Raw genomic sequence first — 12936 nt, 5'->3', positions numbered from 1 at the left:
TTTATTTGCCCTCCATCCTGAACAGTGACAAAAAGCACTTGTCTGGGAATCCCATTCTGTTCTGCTCTTTGTGTGCCTCTCTAAAACAAGCCATGGTGTACCAGGCATCTAATGATGAAACAAAGTTCTTGAGTTAAAAATGCAAACACAGCCAAATCTTCATCCTAACATCTGGCCACTTGCCTTTCTGAAATCAAAAAAGCATTTCTGCTTCCCACAGCACGGTACCTTTCTTTTCCTTCCTTTTCTTTTTCCTCTGTCCTGTATGGCTTCTTGTAAACAGATTCTACTTACCTGGTTTCGAGGGGGAATTTATTGATAAAAATTAACACCCAGTAGCTGAGACTCCCATGTGTCTGGAAAGACTTTTTTTGTGATTATTTTTCCATGCAATTTTTGAAAGTCCATTTTACTCTAGTCAATTGGATTCGATATGATTCTGTTGCCTTTTCTTTTATGCTGAGACTTTAACATAAACAGGGGATGCAGTATCTGGGAAATGGAGGCATCCATAGTTATCTTGAAGAGATGACAAAATATTTCCCCATTTGCTACAAGAAATATGAAAAACTATAATCTGAAGGCCTTTTTGTTGCATGTAAGTAACTAAATAAATTGTGGTATCTGGCCATGGTTCTTCATGACCACTATGCAGAAAATAGCACCCAATATTGTCTCCTGAACAATGTTCTCAGTCCAAACTCCAAGAGACCTTACATTATTTGCCCTATTCGTTTTTCCAAATCCTGCCTGTTCAGAGTTGCCTTCTTTTGAACTGAAAACCCAGAATCAAAAATTAGGAAATCTGGTTTCTAATGTCCACTGTATAGCATTCAGGAAATTATTTAACCTATGTATGCTTCAGATATTACAGGTAAGCTAAGCTTAATTCAGTAAAGATCTCTGACATTTTACATAGATACAAATGCAAATGTCATAAAAAATAATAATAGAGCAGTCTGTTTTGATATTTTGCAATGAAAACACCAGTTAGAAATGACAGACTAAGAAGACATTATCATGTAATTAAAGTTATGATTTACACTAGTAAAATAAAATTCAAGTGAGATGTCATAATACAAGTCAGACGTCACAGGGGATCTAGTATGGGAAGTATGTAACCTCTCCTGCCTTGATATCTCCCCTAGTCTGATTCTTCAAGTGATAAAGATCTCTCACTTCCTAGAGCAATGAAGTCCTCTAATCTGATACCTTACCCAGCTGCTGTCAGCCATTGTCCCCATTCTTCTATAGAGACAGTACATTTCTTGGAGCAGGGCTTATCTTTTTTTTTTTTTTTTTTTTTTAAAAATCTTCCACTTTTGTATTGTTCTTAGTATAAAGGTTTCTAGGAACTCACAGATGTGATGGTATTTCGAAATAGATAAGAACACATTGCACATACATCCTTCCCACATAAAGTTTATTTTGATATTTTGTCAATAGAGTGTAAGTATTCAGTTGTCCACATATATTTTAAAAAAAAAAAGTCACACCTTTTTTGAAGTACAATTAATACTCTGCTAGAGGAAAAGAGCTCACGGTCTCAAAAATCCTGCCATGTCAGGTATTGGCATCACAAAGAAATGAAAGAATTCAGGTTGCATTCTTCACTCTATCAAAGTGTATGAGTCTGGCTCTTAGATGCCGACTGTGCAAGAGGCCTCTGTGAGTAGTAATGATTTTTATCCTATTTCCTTTTAAGTTTCTGTCTGTCAGTGCTGACTTACAGCATCTGTTCACATGCTCTGGATCTTGTTTGCTAACACACTATGAGGCTGAATACAATGCACCTGTCCTTTTGGCTTCAGAAGCCACATTAAAAAAGGGAGAAAGATGAAAAAGATGTCACAATGACTTACTAACATTTCTATCTGAATCATAGTAAATTATAGCTGATGTATTTTTTTTGAGAGTTCTTATTATCCAGTATTATTTGAATGAGAAAAGGAGGAGGAGACTGCACTGGAGCGTATGTGTATGGTCTCTCCTCTGTGGTGGTTTGACAGTCCTGCAGTCCTTTTTTTTCCTTTGTCAGTCTCATTAAGTTTTGCTGTTTTCTTTTAAAGTAAACTTAATGTGTCTGTCACCTATCAGTGTTTGATTTCCACCTGTGAAATTTTTTTGCCTTCTATGAAGCATTAAGTATTAGTGCAGACAGTGCTCTAATTGGCATCATTGATGTTTTTGGGGGACAGCCCTTAATTGTGCTGCCCAGCCCCAACCTGGACCCATGGACCCCAGGGGCCTGAGGCTCCAGGTGAGCTTAGGCCTCAGCCCTTGCCTGAGCAGAGCTGTGGGCAGACTTGTGTCTTGTCCTATTGTGCTGGTCCTGATTGGATTTTCTGGGCTCACCTCAGACCTGACTGTCACCTTCCCTGTATTTGATGATTACCACCCCTGCCCTGCTCAGGTCCTGGGACTGTGCCCTGCCAGTGAGGGCACTGCTCTGCTTTCTTCTGGGGTCACCCCTGGTGACTTCACCTTGTGGAACAGCCCCATTCTTGCTATGTCTAGCATGGCATACAATACTGTAATAATTATATCTTATTAATCCAGAATGATGTGTAATGAAAAAGTAAGAATGTTGTAGAATCAATCCCCTATCCTTCAAATGTTGCACATTTGCTAACATTTTGTAGATGATATTAAAAAAAAACTTAAATCTGTGATGATTTAAGTATATAAGCCAAAGCTTTATGAAAAATCTATGAAAAATTTTCAGCATATAAGCCCTCCATTAGAAGCCTGTATGCTTCAAAACTTGTGTATATATTTCCCCTATTTTGCCTATGCCAGCAAGAGAGTGGATAGACTCTTACTTACTTCAAGCTGTAAGTGGCACAGAGGAAGCCAGAATTGCCTGCAGTTACCTGCCTGGGAACTGACCTGGTGGTAGTGGGAAATATAAATTGGCTTCTTACACCAGTTACCTTTCCCTACATATTTTAAAGGTACTGAGGCAGAAAATATGAGAGTCCAGTCTTAGTTCTACCCCTTCACATTGTGATGGAATCCTTACCCTTACTCCTTGGGACATGGAGTGGATGGTAATTGAGGCAAAACACAGACTGGTAAAGTAGTTTAATAGAGGCAACTATCATTTGGGTAGAGAGGGACCAAAGTAGTTAAAAACAGTCTTCTAGAGGATGATACTTGGAATAAGTAATTGCTTTGACTTCTAAGTCAGATTTCATAGTGATTTCATTGTCCTAGACTTGGTTATATTAAAAAATGTTTGAAGAACACATATGCTTTCTTCCCATATTTGGTGGATGGATCAAAGTAGGGATTGCTCAGCAACTTCTTACTGGGCCTTATGGCAGTAAGGAGATTTGAGAATTTTTCATGCTGGCACAGCAAATTCAGCACGTTAGTTGCAAATGGGTTTGAAATTACAGCCTTTTCACTTAGAGAGGAAATCTTTTAGCATACAAGACCTGCTGAAGTAGTGGATGTGAAATGGATCCTTTCTGTTGCACAATTCCTTCAGCAAGAAATAGTTAAATGTTTCTGCTGCACAGGCTCTGAGGCTCCTGAAAAAGGGCATCTCACAGCATTTCTATCTGTATCCAACATGGGGAACTGAGGCCAGCTATCCAATCTTTCCATCATCACTACTGTCACTCACATTCTGAGATGAAACAAAACTAGAAAAACGAAGAAGAAGTATAAAAGACTTGAACTGCATTTGAGACTTATGTCAAAAATGTTTCAGTCCTCAGGTAATTTGCTCAGTTCTGGCTCCTTTCGTATTTACTTCAAAGCTTCAGTGAAAATGAAAGGATAGAAAATGGTACTTAGGTTTGCAGATAGCTGTAGTCACATTCTTGTGACTCGATCTTGCCTTGTTGAAGGGCATCTTCCCCTTAAAAGTTAGGAGCTGTCTACACATCTTGAGGAAATGTCTTACATCAGGCCTAGTCAAGGATACAACAGACCTAGTAAGTCATGGGATTTGTATCTGTTTTCCTATGACATACTACACTGCAAATTAATATAAATCAATAAATTAAATTGGTTTACCTAAAAGTAGCATCTGCTTTTATTAGAAAATAATTTATTTGATCAAATAAAAAGTTCATGCACAAACTTAAAATCAATGAAAAAATTATATAATTCGCAGGATGCATCAAATAAAGTTTCATGTTTTCTATGTATGTCAGTTTGCACAGGCAATCTTTATCTAACATACTGCAGCCCTGTTCTAAGCCTGCCATTAATTTTAAAAAGAGTGATTGAGTTGCAATATTCTGACATGAGACCATAAATGTGAAATGCAGGACACCCCCCTCACCCCGCCATCTACATCTCCTACTGTCAGCATGGGGTAACCCTTATGGGGACCTCTTCCTTGTTTAGTACAGAGTAGACCTCTTTGTTTCACCTTCTCACTCTTATTTTCCATTTGTCTCCATTTCATAGTCTGCAAGAATGGGATACTTAGCTGGTTCAATGCTACTGTGTTGCATATAAACTGGCTTATTTAGCTCTCTTGCATAGCTTTCTGGTACTGTCTGTAGTAGCTGAATGCTAACAAGCGTGTGCTGTGGATGATCGAAATGATTTGTCTGGTCTTGTAAGTTGGCAAAGTGTAGGTGAATTTTCATTGAGATGACTAGAGAGATTTGCATGATGAAAGGGGCTCTTCCACACAAGTTTATAGTGTTTGTGAGAAAGTCCAGAGGTGATAGAATATCGGAACAAAATGTCATATGTGTGAGAAATACATGTGTTTGTGGAGAGAGAGAAAGAAAACATTGTTATATTATCATGGTTGGATGGCTTTAACTGGTTAACATGGTTGGATGTAGCTGAAGTTTTACAAAAGTACCCATCCTGAGACAGGCACAGGTGGCATTTGCTCAAATGTTTTAAGGGATTTAAAATAGTAAATGTTATTTAATCTTGTTATTTAATCAAACATCTACATGTTGATGTTTGTCATAAATTGTTTGGGGAATGTCCAAAGCACCAAATTGTGGCCAAGCATTGAATTGCATAAGGCAATGCCTAATGTTTTGAAAATCTCATTTTAACGTAAAAGCTCACTTCATACTCAAGAATGGCTGCCCACACTTTATAGCTTAGTTTAAAAGGGCAATAGAGAAAAGTTGAAGTATTGCATAAAACATCAGCAATGCTTCACCTGATTTATCAGATCAATAAATGGTTAGCAATCTTACCTTAATCAGTAACTTGAGATGTAAGGTGAGGAACAGGGACTGTCTTTAGCATACAATTTGCATTGTACTTGGTACTGGGGGTGCTTGTTGAGGTTTTGGCCTCTGAGAATTTTGGTATTTATCATTACTATAAATTACAGAGCTAGTTTTTTTGTTTGATCAGTTCTGCTCACCATCAGAAGTGCAGAATGCCTAGAAAAGACTTGCTCAAGGAGGGCACATGAAGTTGACTCTGAGAGACAAAACATGCTAGACTCTATATTTATTTGTTTCAAGTCTCCTAATTCTCTTGAATTCTGCCTGGGTTGCCAGTTCACAGTCAAAATGTTATATGCTTTTCCAATTAATAATGATGTTCATGGCTTTTGCTAGGAGAAGTAAGGATGGAGATGGAAGTTTCTTTCTTTCACTGTCATCTGCCATGGATGTGTGAAGGGACTTTCACATTTCACCTTCAGTCCTGGCAATACCGGTTTCAGGGATGAATGGTTTCACAACCTGTGAACTGTATCCAAGACAGTATTGCTTCTTGACTCTTACTGTAGTGCTAAACTAAAACACTTTTTAGAAAATTAGAGTTTTTGTTGTATGCTTACATCAGGTGGCAGATGGTATACATGCTTTGTGAGTAATATAATTTCCATGCTTCACTACAGCACAGAAGTCAATTACTCCACGCCACCTCTGAGTTCCAGCATTTGGTTGTTGACAAAATATTCTGGTAGAATAGAAAGAGCGGGGCTGCCATTTTTGGGCAGAGTCCTCAGAAACTAGGAGATTGTGTGGCATGGGACATCACACCTTCATTTAACCAAATTAAAGTTTGGGGCAGAATATCTGCTGATTATGGGGAAAGTCATTATGTTGGTGATAGTGTTGACTCTAAAGTTTCACACCCTAGACAGGACACATCCCTAGTGTCAGTGACTCCTTGTATTAGAAGTAGTTAAACTGTTTCTTTTTGCTGTTGCAATGAGCAAAATCTCAGTATTGATTTTACTCTGTCTACAATTGTAGCTAATGGAGCCTTTTGCTGTAATTTACTTTCTATATTCCATGGCTCTTGACCTGTATTTATTCTACATTAGTTTAGGCACTTAACTGAATCCTAGAAGCCTGTCTGTCCTGGGCTCCCTTTTGCTGTTCCATCATTAGAGAAAGCTGCTGAACTCCTCCCTGCCCCTGCTCCCCCTCCAAAATACCTTTGTAAATCCCATTTCAATCAACTGGACATCTCTTATGGACTTCAGTGAAAACAGCATCAGGACCCCTATATACCTAGATTACCAGGCTTAGAAAAGCAGGAATTGCCAGCATGTTTTACATTTCATGGTGAAAAATCAAGTACAGAGACTTAATTTGTGCAAATATCTAGTCTTTCCTTAATACAAGAGTACTCATGTGAATATAAATGGAGATTTTTCTCTATGAGGATTTAACCGTTCTTGCTAACTTTGCCACAGTAACATTTTATTTAAGAAACAATCTAAATGCCCCTTCTCATCAAGATAAATAGTTGAGTGATGTGAGCTGCAGGGGCTGCTTTTCCAGGGAATCACTCAGTTAACATTTGTACGACAATCTGTATCCTTTGTATCCATCACTTTGAACTGAACGCAAAATGAAACTGTCTCACCCTTGGACAGAGGTAGACAGTTTTTTCTCTTTTACCATCCCTAAGACAAATTAGGAATGTAGGAAACCTTTCACTCTGAACAAAATGATGATTATAGCAGGTAACAGGACCTCACATTAATCAGTGCTTTCAAAGAAAAGGCCTCGACCTGTGCCCTTTGTCTAGTCTACTGGTAGGTACGTTTTTTTTCCCCAGTTTCTTTCAGTGTCAGAGCATTCTCTTTCTCTGTAATACATTCTCTTGGAAAATGTTTCTCTTTTCAGGCAGTCCTTCTGCATTGATCAAAACCCCTCCAGAAAGCCACTGTAGAAATCTGAACTTATAATGATGTTCTTTTATATTTTCTTACAATGAACAATGGCTCTCTCAATACTAATGGCAACAGTACATAGACAGAGGCAAAAGTGCAAAGAGTTGGGGGGAAATAGCCATTATTTGCAAGACCTGATGTTTCATGTCCTGAAAAAAAATCCTGTCTTCTGCAGCCAAATCTTTACTACCTCTTGTTGAAAACATTCAAGGCCTTTGCAAACCAATGCTGAGATGAGGAAAGATAAGAGTGGATTAACATTTTTCTTCTTTTTGCAAGAAAACATTACTGACAATTAGATGGCAAAAGATCTTAGTTCTCCATCCCCCCTGAGTAAAAAGAAAGAGAAAACATTCTGCTTGATAGCCTTTTTTGGTTTGCTGGCCTTGACCTTTAAATCAATTATCCCCCAAACATCAAGCTTGAGAGTAAATGAATGGAACTGAATGTGGCTCCACTGAATAGGAGACTCCCTCTACTGACCAAAATACAGATTGCCAGATGAAATAAAATGCTTGTTTAAAAAGGGGGCACAAAACATAAAGAGAGAATGTCACACTTTGTCAGTCTGGTCAGATTTCCTCATCTTTAAAGTATCTTTTTTTAATTAATGTATTTAAAATTTAAGCAATGCAGACAGTGAAGGAAGAAGCGTTAGGCAAATAGTGTAATGACACCCTTTATCAAACATTTAGAAACAAGACTGCCAATAAGCTTACCTGTTTTACTTAGTGTTCATGAATGCTAGTCTGCCTGATGCTTAGCTCCAGTTGAATTCAGTTGATACTCACTCAGCAAGGAACAGACTTCAGTTTCATAGTGAAAAGAACATTTTACTAGGAAGACAAAGAAGCATCACAAGTGATTTCATTGGGGAGTAAAAAGGGTGCAACGGCTTAGAAAGTACAACCAGAAAATAGGCTGCTGCAAGAAGATGTGGGAAACTTTGAGTTCCAGAAGGGAACTTTAAATCTAGCCCTGGAGTGAGACACCCAAACCTCCTTCACTGGCTTTACATTTAAAGTCTGCCATTTCCATGGCTTAAGTATTTTTATTGCATTGGAAGGTGTGACAGATATTCTCAGAACTAGGAGTCAGTAGATGGAGATTATTATTTTCATAATATTACCTCAGTCAGTGGATATATCATTGTTGCAATTTAAATTGAAGCTTGCTTGTGGAATAACAAACATGACAAATCAATTCTGCCTTTATACCAAGATGAATATTAAAATGTATATTTGGCTCTAATATTTTTTGTTGCCTCAGTACTTTACCCTTTTAGAACTACAAAAAAGCAGTTCTTGGAATGCATGAAAAATTTTAGGCAATTTTAGTAAAGATTAGAGAGTAGACAAAAGAAGATAAACAATAAATAATTGTTCATTAGCTAGGTAAAACCTAATGGGCTGGTTGCTGGTATTGATATATTAATAATGTACTCCAGTAAGTAAAGGCAATGGTGGAGCTTTAAGCAACTGATAATAGTGGCAATTTAAACCTTCCGAAGCTGTTCATTAGGTTCAAGTGCCACAGTGGAGTGTGAGGCCAAAGTGAGCAGGAAGGGAAACATATGGCAGGCTTGTACAGATGGGAAAACAGAGATGGAATCATTCAAGAAAAGCTGATGCAGCTATTCTGGCACGAAGGTCTGCTTCAGAAAGGGGGAGCCAGCTAAGTGATCAGAATTTCTCAGTATTTCTGACATTGTGCCTCTCCTTAGCAGATCAAGTGCTCCCCACAAAAAATCCTTAGCTCCTTGCTGCAGGCAAAACCAGTCTTGACTTGGGGATTTTCACTTAATTTAGCTATTGCTAATTAATGTAAACTTTTAATTACCGAGTCGGATATTGAAGAAAAAAAAGTAGATGTAAACAATTGAATGAACACTTAGGGAATCACCTTTCCTTCTCCTTTCCCAGACTCAACTTCAGTCAAACACCTCTCCTTCACCTTCACAGTCTCTCAACATTCCTTGTTTTTGCAGCACGTAACACTCAGTATGTCCCAATCTCTTTGGCGAGGTGATGGGCAGCGCAGGAGGCCGAGGTCACCGTATAATGATTTCTTTCTGCTGCTCCTTGCTTCTTGTTTTCCTCCACTGCTCCTTGCTTCTTAAGCATTTTCATTTGCTCTGGCATGGATTGCCTGTGGGCAGCAGTCTGGGGGGGATGTCTCTGCCCCGGTATGGCCCCATGTTGCCTATGGGCTGCCATTCCTCAGAGACATCCTTTCTCTGGCATGGAGCAGCTCCTTCAACAGCATATCTACAGGTGTGTCCCCCACAATGTCTCCTTCCATGTGTTGTCTTTGTTTCTCCTCCTCTGTTTTTTCTCCACAATTCTCTAAACACATCTCTTACTTACATGTGTCATCTTGTTCTCCTCTCACATGTCTCCTGCCCCTTCTGGCTGCTACTTTCTTAAATATGTTTAAGCAGAGGCACCACAAGCTCCCCAGCTGGTGAAAGTTTTGGCGCACAATGGGCTGTTTCCATCTGTTCCCGAGCTGTCTGGAGAAGGTGAGACCAGCACTGGTCGTGGCCTCCTCCCACACAGGACACCCTGCAGCCCCCTGCTGTCTAAACAGTGCCAGATATGCCCAACACACTCCTTGGTCAGGATTTCCTGGGCAGACACATTATTTTTAGTGGCAAACAAGGAATAAGGTTTCATGTACTACTAATAAAACACCATCATGGTATAGTTTAAGCATTTAGATTTATATGGAAGTAACTGTCCTCAGGTCTCATAGCTCGTAGTACTATCTGATGTATTAAAACATCTTAAGAAATTGCCTTGCGTAACAATTCAGTTATTATTAATTATAATAAGCAAGCAAGCATATTTTGACTATTTTGAACTTTCACAGTTTGTACCTTTGCATTCCATTTTCCTGCAAGCAAAAGAAATACAGACTTACTGGAAAGCTAAGATTCTGATGTGATTCTGGAAACATTATAAAATAATCCTAATTATGGAAACAGTATTTTGAAACATGGTGATGGCCAACATAATTTAAAACATTTCTTGCCTTCTGACTCACTCACTTGTGTCCTCTTTCATTCTTTTAAAGAATCTTCCAGACAAAACAGTGTTGTACTATTCTGAATTTAAGACTCTTCTTTTTTTTCTTCAAATGCGCTATAGAAAATGACTTTCTGGTTATTTACAGGCTAAGCCTTGAGTTGACATGTTGTCCCCAATATTCCTCAGACACACTCCTGAGTGGTCTTTTAGGAACCTTATCTATGCATGCCCACCTGCCTCTTCTCCCAGAACTCACAATCCCTTCTCATCCCGTTTGCTCCTCCTGCTCTGTTACCTTTTGTTGCTGTTGTTCCTCCTGCAGATCTTGCTGCTGTCATGGGTTAACCCCAGCCAGCAACTAAGCCCCACACAGCCGCTCGCTCACTTCCCTGCAGTGGGATGGGGGAGAAAATTAACTCTATCCCAGCCGAAACCAGGACAACTGCCAATGCTCCTGCTCTTCCTGCCAGCTGCCCATTTCTTTCGTGTTCATATTCAGAAGAATTAAAATGACTGCATGTACATGTAGCATGTGATCTTGTATATAATCATGGATGTGAGAGTTATAAACATTTCACCCCCTTCAACGCAAAGTTGACTGTCTTCAGGAGTTTGTTTTGGCTTCTATGTTTGTACTTTTATGAAATATGATTTAGGAAAAAAACAAGAAGTAAGAAGGCACTTCAAACTGGGGCCATGCTCGGATAGCCTTCTCTTCAGGTTCTCAATATCTGCAAAGTTCTGCGTTTGTGTGGGAAAATCTGAAGGCAGCAGGAGGTCATGGATCAATGCTAAGGGAAAGGGACTCGAGCTGAGGTAAATTGCCTGAATTGCCAACCTCGCAGAGATAGATTTAGCATTTCTAGTGGCAAGAGAGAGACTAGCTGAATTGCTAAATCAGCAGTTTGATTACTGCCTTATGGTTATATGGATTTAGTGTAAGCATATTTAGCAAATTGCTGATTTAACATTTAGCAGGCCATAAAGTAAATAATGTGCCAACACTGCAGTTAAGACGGCTGCAGAGCAGGCACAAAGTGAGCAGTTATCTCTAGGTCAGTTTTGAAACTGACTCACCAGGAACACTGAACAGACAGCCTGGACAGAGTGAGAAAGTACAAAAAACCACAGATCATGGTGATTTGAAAGGATAAAAAGGCACCTCAAAGACTAAGAGATGAGACCAGCAGAAGAGCAACATTGAAGACCTTGGAGTTCAAGCATCAACTGCTATAGAGGCAAACACCGTTTTCCTGGCCACCTCACCACATCAGGTGGGATGTCTCTGCAACCTTGTGCTGTGATTATGGAATCCAAAGGCCAACAGAGGGGTCTCATGTCTTTTGTTTTGCCTCAAATTAAATGAAGCAATTTCAGGTAAATTAAGTTTCCAGAACAAAGTTAGGTAGGATGTAATAATGAAAACTGATGTCAACTTTAGCCTTGAATAATGCAATTGAATAATAATCCATAAGCATAATACTGGATGATGAATTCATGTTTACAGAGAAAGCTGACTTTCCAATATTTTAATCTTTCAATCTTTTTTATCTGCAACATAACAGGGCTAAATGAGAATACAAATGCAAATGTTATGATCTTCTCCACTTTGGAGAACCATTACATTTATCAAGCATATTTTTTGATGTCAGCGCAAAACAACATAGCATAATAATTCCTCTGAGTTTCCTCTAATTTTTCCTGAATGTCTGTAATGCTGTTTTGTCTTTTCATAGATATTTTGTATGATTTCTTCTTTATGCTTTTGATAAGTTAGTATTCTTTCAGAAAAATCTTTATGACCAGGAACCAATGCAAGAATCATAAGCTGACAAAGATAATTTATTTTTATCTTTCTCCACCTGCCCTGCTATTGAGAAATTTCATGGACTACAGAAATTTGTTTCTGATGTTTTTATAGATTCCCCACTGAACATAAAGTTTTTCAGATTCTTACTTTCTGCAGTGAGAGGAAACAGCAGAGGATGATGTTCCTTCCATAAAAATCTGTGAAGAAAATAGTATCATAACTGGGCCCATGCCATGAATCAGAATCCAAATGTAAATATTCTTCAGACTACAGGTGTGCTTGAGTTAAGGATTTTAAAATCAGCCTATCTATCTCATACTAAATTATCTTTTCTTTGGAACTGTATTTATACGCTTCCACATACCTGCCTGCAGGCATTGTTTGAATTTTGCATGCGAAATGTAAATCTCTGGAGTCCATCAGACTATCCCGCTAGCTGTGATTTGTCTGAGTGGCCATTACTGCAACTGCATCTGTTTGGCTTTGCAGCTTACATCAATCCCTGTAACTGATCTGGGAAGAAGCAAAGTCAAAGTATAATTTTCTTCAGAAGCAGTTAATAAGGAACTGTTAGGAGGATTCAATAGCTGCTATTGCCTGCCAGGCTTGGCATCAAGGACAAGTGCTTGAGGAATAAGGCAAATAAATCTATGTCTCCTAAGACTCTTAGCATCTCTGACTAAACAGGTCCTTCTGTAGCTATGCATACTTAAGAGTTTCCCTGGTTTATATGTACTCCTTTGAAATGTCTTCAACGTTCTGGGAAAAGACCCACCCTGAGTAGCATGTTCTTGCAAAGTATGAGAACCTTGGAAAATTTTGCTTACATTTATTTTGTATTTTAAAATAAAAAGAATGGGTAGGGAGAAAATGGCACATCCGTAAGTCAAGTCGTCAGATTTTAATGAGTAAGCTTGTTATTTGCAGTGTAACTGGATATTAAAGGTATAGATTTTAAGTTTAGG

Source organism: Calonectris borealis, chromosome 4 (genome assembly GCF_964195595.1).
Source record: "Calonectris borealis chromosome 4, bCalBor7.hap1.2, whole genome shotgun sequence".
Lineage (NCBI taxonomy): Eukaryota > Metazoa > Chordata > Aves > Procellariiformes > Procellariidae > Calonectris > Calonectris borealis.
This window is presented reverse-complemented; position numbering follows the sequence as displayed.